Raw genomic sequence first — 13157 nt, 5'->3', positions numbered from 1 at the left:
ATGCTCTCTAAACCTGAGCAGAACTCCCAGCAGTGATGGACCAAGAGAGGGCCCTGGTAGTAAGTCATCATTCAAGGCAGTCCCTTGGTAGCGAAAGGAGCAGTTAAAAACCACCCTTGCCTTTTCGTTGTGATGTACTAAGTGGTGAGGAATATACCAGGATTCAGTAGAACTCCTAGCTTCCTCGCTGGTGATCCTCTCGGCATATCCTGCCTCCACTAGTTTGTGAATTTCCTGGTTGTAGACCAGAGCAATCTCCGGGTTGGCAGCTAGGCGGCGCTCAGTTGCACGGAGGAGAGGCATCACAGCAGCAGGTGGAGCGTAGGGCAGAGCTACTTTCCTCTTTCGCAGGAGAGGTGTTGCATACCTTGAGACGCCGTCCATCGTTACACAGATGCTCTTGTCCTCAAGCATAGTGAGAGCTGCTTGATCTTGTTTGGATCGTGTCACCTCTCTTTCGCTTTTGTATGGCAGAACATCGAGCTGCCACAGGCGTTGAACATCCTTGTGTAAGTCAGAGCATGGTGTATCAACTGACAGGTGAAAGAAGGAGCTCTCACCAGGTGGGTGTTGAAGGAAATTAGTGGGACCTTGCACTGCCCAACCAAGTCGGGTGTAGACTGCTACTGGTGCTCCAATAGGTCCTGCTCGTACTGGTTGAATTGGAGTTATTAGGTGAGGGTGGTCGGATCCGATCAGCAGCATTGGCTGCACCTTAGTGAATGTGTGTAGCGGGACCCCTTTCAGGTGGTTGTATTTCCTCACCAGTTTGTCTCCTGGACATGACTGCTCAGCTAACTGGAGTTCACTGGCGGTGAAGGCTTGGCTAATGGAGAGATAGGCACGTGGCTGTGTGTTAGCGGACACCTCGAATGACACTGCCAATCCCTGCAGCTTCAATACATCCTGTCTGATAGTCTTCAGTCTTAGTGACTCCTCTTCTCCACACAGACCAAGGTGCTTAGCTGCAGCAGTCAAAATGACGGTCCGCTCTGAGCCGTCGTCTAACACTGCATGCGTGTTCAGTGTTTTCTTGCCGTGACGAAGCACCACAGGTACCACCTTTAACATGACGCGACCTGAATGGCTGGTCTGATCCAGATACACTGCATTGGTTGGTGTACTGACGGTGAGGACGTTTAGCTGTGGATCTTGGGCTACAACTTCATGGAGTATCAGCAGGTGTTGTTTATTGCAGGTAGAGCAGGGTTTCTTTAGGGTGCAACTCTCTGGTGAATGGCCGCGTCCACACCTCCAGCATCTCCCTTTATCTCTGATCCAAGCGGCTTTCTCCTCAGTAGATATCCTTTCAAACTCGGGGCAGCCGTTGAGGTAATGATCATGAGTAGTCGTGCAGTATGGGCAATAGGGCTTAAAGCGCTCCCTCTTCTTGCCAGTGGGCTGATCTGTCTTTGAGCCTGGCTGCAGGGCTCTTTGTTGCTGTGGAGTGGCCTGCTGATGTTTGACTGCTGTGGGGTCACTGCTGAAGTAGACAGAAGCTGGTTTGACCCACTGTGATTTAGAGGCCTTATTCTCTCTCTGTGTGGGACGGCTGGATTCAGCTGGGCTGGATTCTGCTGCACGTCGGGATACCTGAAGCACCTGAACCTTCATATCCAGCCATTCAGCGAGGTCAGGTAGGGTATATGTTTGGTCACTCCCACTCCGGATAATGCCTCTTTTAATACAGAATTCGGCAAAACTATCCCTGTAGTAGACTGGCAGCTTGCCAAGGAGTGTGTCTACATGGGAGCCACACCGTAGCTCAGACTGAGCTGGACCGTCCATTCGGCTTAACATCCCCACCAGTGTGTTTATGGCTGAGGAGAAGTCTTCGAAAGCCTTTGCATCACCAGGTTTCACAGGAGGAGAGTTTAATATGTTCTTTATTTCTCCCTGTACCAGTTGTCTTGGCTGCCCATAGCGTTGCTGCAAAGCGTCCATTGCACTGGTGTATGGCGTGGGGTCATGAATATATCTCTTTGCCATTTGGTAGGCGCTAGGCAGCTTAAGGTGGTCAAGTAATACTTGATATTTGTAATCTTCAGTTAAGTGCCTGTGTGGACCAAGTAAGCTATCCAGTCCCCTTTTTAGCATGATGAAATCACTCTCCCGTCCAGAACTGAAGAGAGGCAGTTTTGGCTTTGGTATACCGTATGAGGCTGCAATAGCCATTTCTGTCATAGTGAGTGCTGCAGGATTGTTGTATCCTGATACCGTGGGTGGAGCAGCCATGGGTGCAGGCGGTGAGTAGTGTGCAGCTGACTGAGGTCTGAGCTGGTATGACTGTGACTGAACTACAGGGGGATATCTAGTCTGGGGGACTGAATAGGCAGCTCTTGGCTCTGTAGGCTGATAAAGAGGGGTCTGAAAGGCGTTTGGCCTAGTCCCTTGCTGGTTGAGTGGAGTAGGTTGAGATCCTAGTGGTGGCCCAGGTGAAGGAGTTGCGTGGTGCTGGCCATATTGAGGAAAACTCTGTTGCTGTGCAGCTGTGGGGAAGGACTGGGGCATACTTTGAGACTGTGAGAGGGTAGACTGGACTGGCTGAGAGGCATACAGGGCTGATGGGTGTGTCAGCGGGGCTGCAGGCTGAGCATGCTGAGTGGTCGGCTGATACACTATCAGTGGTGACTGTTGAGCTGACTGATGCCCTAGCTGGGCATGCTGACCCGCAGGGAGCACTGGGAGAGAGGGTGAATACGTTCGCTGGACAAGCGGGGTGTGGTGAGCCGATTGAACTACAGGCAGCAGTAGAAACTCAGAATCTGACCCAGTTAGAGTAGCTGGATGGTGAGTAGACGCATGGAGGTCCAGCGGTTCTGCTGCTAGCTGGGCAGAGACTTGTGGAGCTTGAACAGTCTGAGTTGTTGAGTTAATTTCACCATGCTGTATGGACTGTGCTGTAGGTGGACCTGGCTCACTGTTGTCCAGGTACTGACAATATCCTCCATCAGCTGATTTCCAACTTATCAGATTATCCATAAGGAGGGGTGCTCTGGGCCCTATCATTCCACTGTGATGAATGTAAGGCAGGCTTGAGCTCCGGGCAGGATATGATAAGTTGAATGGATACTGCTGAGGATGAGCTTTACCTTTAACACTGTCCATGGCTGACTGCAGCTGTTTCATCTGCCTAGTTATGTCTTTCAGGCGGGCATCCATTCCTTCCAGCCTCACGTCTTCTGTGCTAGTGAGTGAAGTATGATATGGAGGCGCTGTCTCCACTCCTATCTCTTGATGTGCTCCATCTTGTCTGTTTATATATCCAGGGTGATCAACGACGAAACCCTCTAGGTGCCTGGGGAGTTGGTGAGTCCGGCTTGGGCGGGACACAACTGGAGGTTGGGTTTCCACAGGTCTGTCAGAAGTTGCCATAGCGCAGTTATATACAATCCGGCTCGAAGGACCACTTGTAAGGAAACAGCTCGGTGATGATACGCTGGCTGTATATAACTGGCCTAATCCTCCGGTCAGAGAAGACGCAGCAACTTCTCTCTTTGATGTTATTTATTTCAGCACATCAGTTGAATTGTACTTCGGTACAGTATGTGTGTGTGTGTGATATATCATCACCGACGCACACCGTTTGCACAAGAATGACGATGCTGACGATCGGCGGAAACCTCCAGCCAACCGCACAAAACTTCACCACCGAACACACTGCGCATGCGCAAACAGTCCCTCAGTCCCTGCACGTAGCAGCCTGCTGTAAAGTGCTCTCCTCACAGCAGGGAATTCACAACACCAAGTAAATAAATAAAATAAATCAGGGTTTACTGGGACTGACCCAAAAGTGGGCCAATTGCAGTTCGTCCCCGCGTACAATGGTGCGGGAGATCAGCCAATCACAGCACGGCACTTATAGTAGTCACTGGCGATAACAAACAGGGTAAAACAAACAGTGGCGTAATTGCGGCCACAGTGGGAGCCAACAATATAAATGCGGCTGTGCAAAACATGCGGCATACAAGACAATAGATGAACTAATTGACAAGGCAGCATACACAGCAATACAAGACAAGCCCAAACAAGACAGCCCAAACAAGACAGCAGTAGAGTCCCGGTGCACCAGAGCGTTGACCGCCGGAGAGTGGAGCACCGCAGCGCACAGCCAGGCCAAAACGTGCCTACGAAGTGCGCACACAAAATAGCATTTACAATTATGTGGGTTACCATGTGAATGACCAGGCGTAACCTGGCTACAGGCCACCTACCACAGAGCACAGAGCACAGGCACAGCGTCTCCGCCGGGGAGGAGAGGGAGAGCAGCAGGCCGCAGTTAACGCTGCTAAGAGACCACAAAAAGAAAGTTCAGCGGCTAGCCGGATAGCAGCCACTAGCGAGCTGGATTACAGCTGCCGTCAGGTTAACTGAGCCGACATACCTGGAGAGAGCGAACAACAGCGTAGACGACCTCCAGTCCCACACAGCCGCAGCCAGCCGACAGCCTCACTGCAAGCACAACGTCAAGCAGGTGTAATGCCCAGAGACCGCAGAGACACCCAAATACCACAAGGCGAAAAGGGACTTACAATTTTCGGAGAGGAGAAGACCTGGCGAAATCAGCAACGCCAACCACCACACGGTTCAAAGCACATGGAACGCCGACACACACACGGACGCCAGCCCCGCGGGAGACAAGGTAGCACACTGAGCAAACACACACACCGGAGCAGTTAAAAGGCTAGCGGCTCCACCCCGCAATTAGTGCCGCGAGATGACCCACACCTGGTGTGGAGCAAGCGAAAAGGAGGGGGAAGGGGAGGAGGAAGAGACTATCCTGCTACATTCTACCCCCCAGTCTTGCATCGTCGCCCCGACGATGGGTAAAGCACTCAACACCCTAGCACCAAGGCCGGAAGACTACAGACTGTGCATGTGACACTGGCCTTAACGGTCCCACAACTTCGTTGTCCTCATGACTCACGGGCCGGGGAAGATGATGGATATTTGAATGTTGCCCAGCTGTTGACCGAAGAGTACGACGTGGAACTGACTGACCAGCAGTTGCTGGCTGCCTCTGAGTAGACGGGGCTGCTGCAGGGGTCTCAGGAACAGGCCGACTGTCCACCAAGGTCACCCGATTGGGCCTTGTGGACCCGGAAAACCTAGAGGCCACAGAAACAGATGGTGCTGGGGTGTCGGGAACCAGAACCCATACGCCACCACCAAGAGAATCATCAGAAGCTTCGGAGGTCCTTGGAGGGGGAGACTGATGGAAAGGAGGAACAGGTTCGGGGCCGACATGGGCCTTCAGCTGGTCACGGTGCACATTCCTGGTCTTCTGCAAATCATCCACTGGGGCGATGGTGTAGACAGGTCCACCACCAGAAGGAGCTCTCAAGACCTGATAAACAACAGAGCTCCAGATATCCTGAATCTTATGGCGACCCCTAGCGCTGTGGTCGCGAAGATAAACCAACTGGCCAACCTGCAATGGGGCATCACGAACCCCCTGGTCATGACGCTCTTTGCGACGCTCGGCGGCCACCAACAACCGCTCCCGAGCATTGGCAAAGGCCACCTCAAGTCTGGCCTGGTGCTCGACCAGCCAGTCCTGAACTTCTCCCTGCACTGGGTCCTGGGCACGACCCAGAAGGAAGTCAATGGGAAGCCGGGGTTCACGGCCGAACATCAAAAGAAATGGTGACTCTCCAGTACCCTGATGAGGAGTGGTATTGTAACAAAAGAGCACATGGGGAAGACAAGAAACCCAGTCACGCTTCCGTGATACTGGTAAAGTGCGCAAGAGGTTGTGGAGCGTTCTATTAAAACGCTCGCACTGCCCATTGCCAGCGGGATGGTACGGAGTAGTGCGTGACTTGCTGACCCCATACAAATGACAGAGCTGTTGGATCAACGTGCTCTCGAAACACCTGCCCTGATCGGAATGAATGCGACCTGGGACTCCAAACCTGAAGAACCACTCATTCAACAAAACCTGGGCAACAGTGGATGCCCTCTGATCCCGAGTTGGAACAGCAACAGTGTACTTGCTAAATACATCAGTCATCACCAAAACATTTTCAAAACCACTCTGGGAGGGTTCCAACAATGTAAAATCCACAGCCACAATCTCATTTGGCCGCGATGCCAACAAGTGTCCCATGAAGCTACCAGACGCTAGTCTGGTGTCCTTTGCAACCTGGCAACGCTCACAGCTCTGGACCCACTGCTTGATGTCGGACGTCATCCCTGGCCAATAGCAGCGCTGACGCACAAGCTCGGTGGTACGCTCCACCCCCTGGTGCCCGTGCTCCTGGTGCAGCTGCGTCAAGGTGTCTTGCTTAAGGGCAGATGGCAAAACAAGCTGGAGGATTTCCTCCCCCCCATCTGGACGATAGACCCGCCGGTACAACACGCCCTCCTTTTCCACAAGACGATCCCACTGTTTTAACAAAGCCCGAGCCAGGCTGGGGAGCTGTCTTTTCTCCACCGGTGTTGGCTGAAGCTGCCTTCTCCAGTGCGCCAAGATGTCTTTCAGGAGGGGATCAGCCTCCTGCAAAGCACGGATGTCAGAAGAGGAATGCTGGGGAAAGACAGACACCACTGCCTGGGATGCCGATACAAGGCCTGAACAAGGAGCTGACTGGAGAGTAACAGGGACAGAGGTGCTGGGCAGAACCTGCTCTGCCATGCTAGCGCTGTTTGTGGGCTGCCGAGAGAGGGCATCAGCATTTTTGTTGCTGCGGCCAGACCGATACTTGATCTCAAAGTCAAACGCCGCCAGTTGGGCAGCCCAACGATGTTCAGCAGCACCTAGCTTGGCTGACTGGAGGTAGCTCAGGGGATTGTTATCTGTAAAAACCATGCACCTGTGACCCAAAAGGTACTCCCTGAATTTCTCCGTCATGGCCCACTTCAAAGCAAGGAATTCCAACTTCATTGAACTATAATTGGCCATATTCTGCTCCGTTGGTCGAAGGCCCCGGCTAGCATAGGCTATCGGCCTAATCCCACCCTCAACCTCCTGGGAGAGGACCGCACCAAGTCCACTGTGGCTGGCATCCGTCTCCAAAATGAAAGGGCGGGAGAAGTCAGCGTAGGCAAGCACGGGGGCAGAGGTCAGCTTGGACTTGAGAGCCTCAAAGCTCTCTTCACACCCTGGGGTCCACGCAGTCTGGAACACCTGTCCGGACCCCTTCTTGGACTTCGTGCCAGCCAGCTTCGCCACCAACTTGTGCAAAGGACCGGCTAGCTTGGCAAAGCCCTCAACGAAACGCCGGTAATAACTGGCAAAGCCCAAGAAGGAGCGCAGCTCTGACACCTGGCTGGGACGTGGCCACTTGGCTACGGCCTCGATCTTTGCGGGATCGGTGGCAACACCCTTGTCAGAGATGATGTGACCCAAGTAGCTGACCTCTCGCCGAAAGAAGGAACACTTGGCGAGCTTGACCTTAAGACCTTCCCTCTGGAGCCGATCCAGAACCACCTCCAGCCGCTGAACATGCTGGGAGACTGAAGACGAGAACACAATGATGTCATCCAAGTACAAAAGAAGAGACTGACACTGCTGGTCTCCAAACATCCTCTGCATGAGGCGCTGAAATGTGCTCGGCGCATTACACAGCCCAAAAGGCATGCGATTCCACTCAAAGAGACCGAATGATGTGCAAAAAGCAGTTTTCTGCTTATCCGGCTCTGAGACTGGCACCTGATTGTAACCGCTTGCCAGATCAAGAGTGGAAAACCACTGGGCCCCAGACAGTGCATCCAAACTTTCCTCAATGCGAGGTAAAGGAAAAGCGTCCTTCCTCGTCTTGGCGTTAAGCAGGCGGTAGTCGACACACATCCGTAGGCTGCCGTCCTTCTTCCGCACCAAAACAATCGGAGAGGCGTAAGGACTGCTGCTTTCCCTTATCACCTGGGCTTCAAGGAGCTGGTTGATGTGGGTCTTGACCGCCTCATACTCAGAGGGTGGAATGCGTCTGTATCTCTGCCGAACCGGGGTGTCATCTAGCAGAGGAATGTCATGAGAAACCAGATTTGTACAACCAAGGTCACCTTCATGGGCAGAGAAGACTGAACTGTACCCCTGCAACAAGGACCGGACCTGCACCTGTTCTGGCTCTGTCAATGCGGACAGATCAACTGCCTCAACCCCACCCTGCTCTGAAGCAGCGGCCACCTGAGAGGATACAGTGGCAGAGGATCTAACCTCTGTGACTCCTGGGGGAAGACTGACCACTTCAGCTGGACTCAGAGCGCCAAGGCGGGTTCGTGGATAAAGGACAATTTCAGTGGTTCCAACGTTGACCACTGGGATGTAAGCAGTACCTCGCACAACCTGGACGAGACAGGGGGAAGCTAGCAGCCCAGCTGGCAAGCCGGACTCTGGGGGCTCAAAAAGCACAGACTGACCAGAGAGCTGTTCAGGGCAAGTACTAGCCACCATCTTCATGACACCACCAGGCACTCGCACCACTCGAGGGCCACGAACCCTGGCAGCACTGGTGGACAGAACATGACGCTGAGTAGTGACCTGATGGCATTGCTGCAAGGCCTCAATGACAGGGCCAGGAGACTGTGTGACTGCAGGCAGGTCAAAGAGTGAAAGGCCATATACCCCAAAGAGTTCTCTGTAGCAGCGGCGAATAACATTCATCCCGAGAATCCCAGGGACAGAAGATTCAGCGCTGGCAGGGTCCTTCACCACTAGAATACCACAGCGAGGGATCTTCTTACCACAGAGGATGACATCCAGTTCCAAGTAGCCAAGATAGGGAATAGCAAGACCATTAGCAGCCCGAAGCTGCAACCAATGGCATGACCGGAGGCGATCATTCCCCCAAGGCGCAAAGTGCTCAAGAAAGAAGCTCTCGGTGACCGTAGACACCATTGACCCAGTGTCCACCAAGCAGGAAACCGTGACTCCACTCATCATCACATCAATATGTGGACAGGACGCCATTAACCCCACTGCCGCTGCTACCTGTGAGCCCGCTAACTCCCCATCTGAACTGTGGCTCGGCAGTTCAGTGGGCTCTAGTTTTCCGGATGGCGAGAGGAGTTGGTGGGTCTGGCCACAGTAGAAGACAGACCAGCAGCAGGGCCAGCACGGGCCCGTTCACCCTCACAGTCCCTGGCAAAGTGACCAGGCTGGCGGCAACGACGGCAAATCACCGGGCCATTCCGAGAGGATCGAGCTGGCGGAAGAGAAGTCTGCATGGAGGCAATAGTGCGAGTGAGTTGATTGAGCTGTTCCTGCTGGCGCTTCAACAGCTCTTTCAATTCACCAAGCTCGGAACCATGTGAAGAGACAGGAGAAGCTGGCCGAGAACTACCCTGCACCCCATACTGCAGGCCATACATAGATGGAAGGGAGTGGCTACGTTCCCTTGCACCCCCTGGGAACCCCTCCCTTTCCCACCGCATACCTTCCCCACGCACCTCCAACAATGTAGCAGTGGGTTGGCGGCGAACAAACTGTTTCAGCTCCCGGCGAAGAGCACTGTCCAAGACATGTTCCACAAACTGATCACGAAGCAGGACTGCTGCGTTAAGCAACCCATCAGGTGCGCGTTGTTTCACCTGCTCCATAAGAGCCATCAGAGCCAAGGAGAACTCCAACAATGTTTCCCCCTCCTGCTGCTTCCTAGAAAAGAAAGCCTGCTGCAAGGTGACATATGACTTAGCACAACCATACAGCTCCTTCAAGATTGCTAGGACCTTAACTGGGTCGCTTCTCTCAGCACTGGTGCGATACTTTATTTCTTCCCTGGCCTCACCTTCCAAATGATCAAAAATGAAGAAAGCTTGGTCAACCATGGACAGATGGCGTGCACGCATGCATGCCTGAACCTCCTCCACCCACTCAGTTATGCCAATGCCAGTCTTACCATTAAACATGGGGCATCTGCGGTCCCTGGGCACGACCACCAACCGCTCAGCAACCGCTGGGCCGGCAGACGGGGCACCGCCCGCCACGGCAGGAGGGACAGAAGCAGCCACACTGGGACCCGCCTGGGGGGCAACACCCTCCAGAAGCCGCTCATTTTCTGCCCTTAACTGGGCCACCAGGTCTCTGAGCTGCTGCGTCTCCTCCTCCATAACTGCAGGGAAAAAGCTGTACCAAAGCTTCACACCAAATGGAATCCTAGAATCACAGGTAAGTTAAAGGTCTAGACCGCTACTGCTGTCTTGTCTCTTGCTATACTAAACAGTCTCCCACAGATACAATTCTCAGTTTAAAAAAAAGTTTAAAAATAAAAAAATTCCTAAAAATAAAATCACGTCTGTGTCTAAGAGTGCATCCTGCCGACCAACGCCAAGTTGTGGCAAAACGGGTGGTTGGAAGATAATGTAATAAGGCTTGAATGTAAAGGTGCTCGACAACGCCACCTGGGGGAATTTCACCCCCAGGAACTTAATTCAGGTTCGTAATGCACCCAGACCAGACGTGAACTCAATATAAAAATAGATTTATTTTTATAATATTAACAAGGTAGAATACAAACAGTGACAGGTCTTTTCAAATACTGTAATACGGCCACTACAACAATATCACTTAGGGTCACCAGTACCAGTATGCATAGGAAATCAAAGCAATTACAATAAAGAAAAAAACTCAAAACAACCAAAGGAATAAACAATGAATTAAACACACTTAAACCTCACACAAACCAAACATAAGCACACAAAAACATTATGAAAGAAAACAAAAATAAAGCAGAGCAAATTATAATAAACTCAAAACACAATATTCATAATATACAACACCAAGTAAATAAATAAAATAAATCAGGGTTTACTGGGACTGACCCAAAAGTGGGCCAATTGCAGTTCGTCCCCGCGTACAATGGTGCGGGAGATCAGCCAATCACAGCACGGCACTTATAGTAGTCACTGGCGATAACAAACAGGGTAAAACAAACAGTGGCGTAATTGCGGCCACAGTGGGAGCCAACAATATAAATGCGGCTGTGCAAAACATGCGGCATACAAGACAATAGATGAACTAATTGACAAGGCAGCATACACAGCAATACAAGACAAGCCCAAACAAGACAGCCCAAACAAGACAGCAGTAGAGTCCCGGTGCACCAGAGCGTTGACCGCCGGAGAGTGGAGCACCGCAGCGCACAGCCAGGCCAAAACGTGCCTACGAAGTGCGCACACAAAATAGCATTTACAATTATGTGGGTTACCATGTGAATGACCAGGCGTAACCTGGCTACAGGCCACCTACCACAGAGCACAGAGCACAGGCACAGCGTCTCCGCCGGGGAGGAGAGGGAGAGCAGCAGGCCGCAGTTAACGCTGCTAAGAGACCACAAAAAGAAAGTTCAGCGGCTAGCCGGATAGCAGCCACTAGCGAGCTGGATTACAGCTGCCGTCAGGTTAACTGAGCCGACATACCTGGAGAGAGCGAACAACAGCGTAGACGACCTCCAGTCCCACACAGCCGCAGCCAGCCGACAGCCTCACTACAAGCACAACGTCAAGCAGGTGTAATGCCCAGAGACCGCAGAGACACCCAAATACCACAAGGCGAAAAGGGACTTACAATTTTCGGAGAGGAGAAGACCTGGCGAAATCAGCAACGCCAACCGCCACACGGTTCAAAGCACATGGAACGCCGACACACACACGGACGCCAGCCCCGCGGGAGACAAGGTAGCACACTGAGCAAACACACACACCGGAGCAGTTAAAAGGCTAGCGGCTCCACCCCGCAATTAGTGCCGCGAGATGACCCACACCTGGTGTGGAGCAAGCGAAAAGGAGGGGGAAGGGGAGGAGGAAGAGACTATCCTGCTACACTGGGTTGTACATGTACATTAGGTCGGGTCATACTTTTTTTTTTTTTGAAAATCAAAAATGGGGGGTGTCTATTTACTGTGTTTTTTCATGGAGAATCCAAAAATGAAAGACTTTTTTTGATAGAATAACCCTAAGCTACATGAATTTCACTGTGAAAATTGGTAAATTGGCGATTTTTATGCATATTTCCCAGGACGGGTCATATATATATATATATACTTTTTGTTTGTTTTTTTTTTTTTTTTTTTTAAATCAATCATGGGAGATGTTTATATACTCTGTGTGAAGTGGGGATTCCAATTATGAAAGTTTTTTTTTTGCTTGGATAACTCTAAGCCAGGTAAATTTCCATTTGAAAATCGATAAATTTGTGATTTTTTCGGGATTTATCTGGATATTATGGAAGACTTACTTTGAAATTAGGGCTTTCATTGATGATGGTCTCAATGATGGAACATCATTGGGACCATATTTGCCTCAGTTTTGCCCATCTTTGTTGCTGGAGGTCATCATGATTTGAAGAAATGTGTCAATCTTATCCATCCATTTTCTGTCATATTATGGGAATTTTGTATTGTAGTGTCATATTGCAGCAGATTTCAAAGGAAGAATTTTCATACAAATATTGACAAAGCCATATTACATATACATATTTATTAAATGGTGAACATATTATGATTGCATATAATTTGTATCAAGTTCAGAGCTCAATCTCTTTTATTCTTTCTGCTCTCCTCCTTCGCCTACTTCTTGAACTTGATCAGGTTGTACAAGTCTTGCTTTGAGTCATTCTTTGACATCAGCCTCCTGCTAGTCTCCTGAGCCCTGATTGCTCCATCCCTCTTTTCCAGTGAGTGGTACTTTGCTGAAGCTTCAGTCACCATTTTGACAACCCTCTCGATGCTTTGAGTGTGGCATGGCCAGTTGAGCACCTCCATTGGACTGTGGATGAAGCTCTTCACCTGTGAAGTGGTTAAGGACCAGGTGAGAGGTGGCTCTGACACTCCTTCTGACCAGCTGATCAGGTCACTGAGGCTGGCAGCCTCACTGTTTATGTCAGGGGTCTTCCTGATCCTGACAGAGGGATCCCCCAGTTGGGTGTTTGGTTCCCCCTCTCCCCTGATCGACAGGATTCGCTCCACCCCAATGACCCTCTCCTTCTGGTCCTCAGAGCACAGCAGGGCTTGCAGGATCATTTCGCTGTGGGCATACCAAGCAGATCTTCTCACGGCTGGCATCACATGTTCAAGCACCTCCTTTCTCTGGGACTTGAGGCAGTCAAGCTGAAATAGGATGTGCCTAGGCCCCTCTATCCAGCAGTGCTTCACCTTGGCATTGAACCAGCATGGATAGTACACCCCAATGATGAACTCCACAATGAGCTGCAGATTTTT

At 51.3% G+C, this 13157-nt stretch overlaps 2 long non-coding RNA genes and 1 gene segment (V, D, J or C); all 3 read right to left on the bottom strand.

Annotated features, from left to right (window-relative positions):
- The window catches only part of LOC115354007 (T-cell receptor beta-2 chain C region-like), an 82401-nt gene that overhangs the window by 54354 nt on the left and 14890 nt on the right, over positions 1–13157 (bottom strand).
- Positions 3749–4574, bottom strand: LOC115354013 (uncharacterized). Its single transcript, XR_003927751.1, has 4 exons — positions 4533–4574; positions 4385–4452; positions 4215–4288; positions 3749–4127 (listed from the first exon to the last, which is right to left on the bottom strand). It is a non-coding gene; the product is annotated as an uncharacterized LOC115354013 (long non-coding RNA).
- Positions 10418–11753, bottom strand: LOC115354012 (uncharacterized). The gene is made up of 4 exons (XR_003927750.1): positions 11507–11753; positions 11359–11426; positions 11189–11262; positions 10418–11101 (listed from the first exon to the last, which is right to left on the bottom strand). It is a non-coding gene; the product is annotated as an uncharacterized LOC115354012 (long non-coding RNA).

This window comes from Myripristis murdjan, chromosome 22, assembly GCF_902150065.1.
Source record: "Myripristis murdjan chromosome 22, fMyrMur1.1, whole genome shotgun sequence".
NCBI classification, from domain to species: domain Eukaryota; kingdom Metazoa; phylum Chordata; class Actinopteri; order Holocentriformes; family Holocentridae; genus Myripristis; species Myripristis murdjan.
The sequence above is the reverse complement of the archived record's forward strand: the minus strand, read 5'-3'. Positions and strand labels throughout refer to the sequence as shown.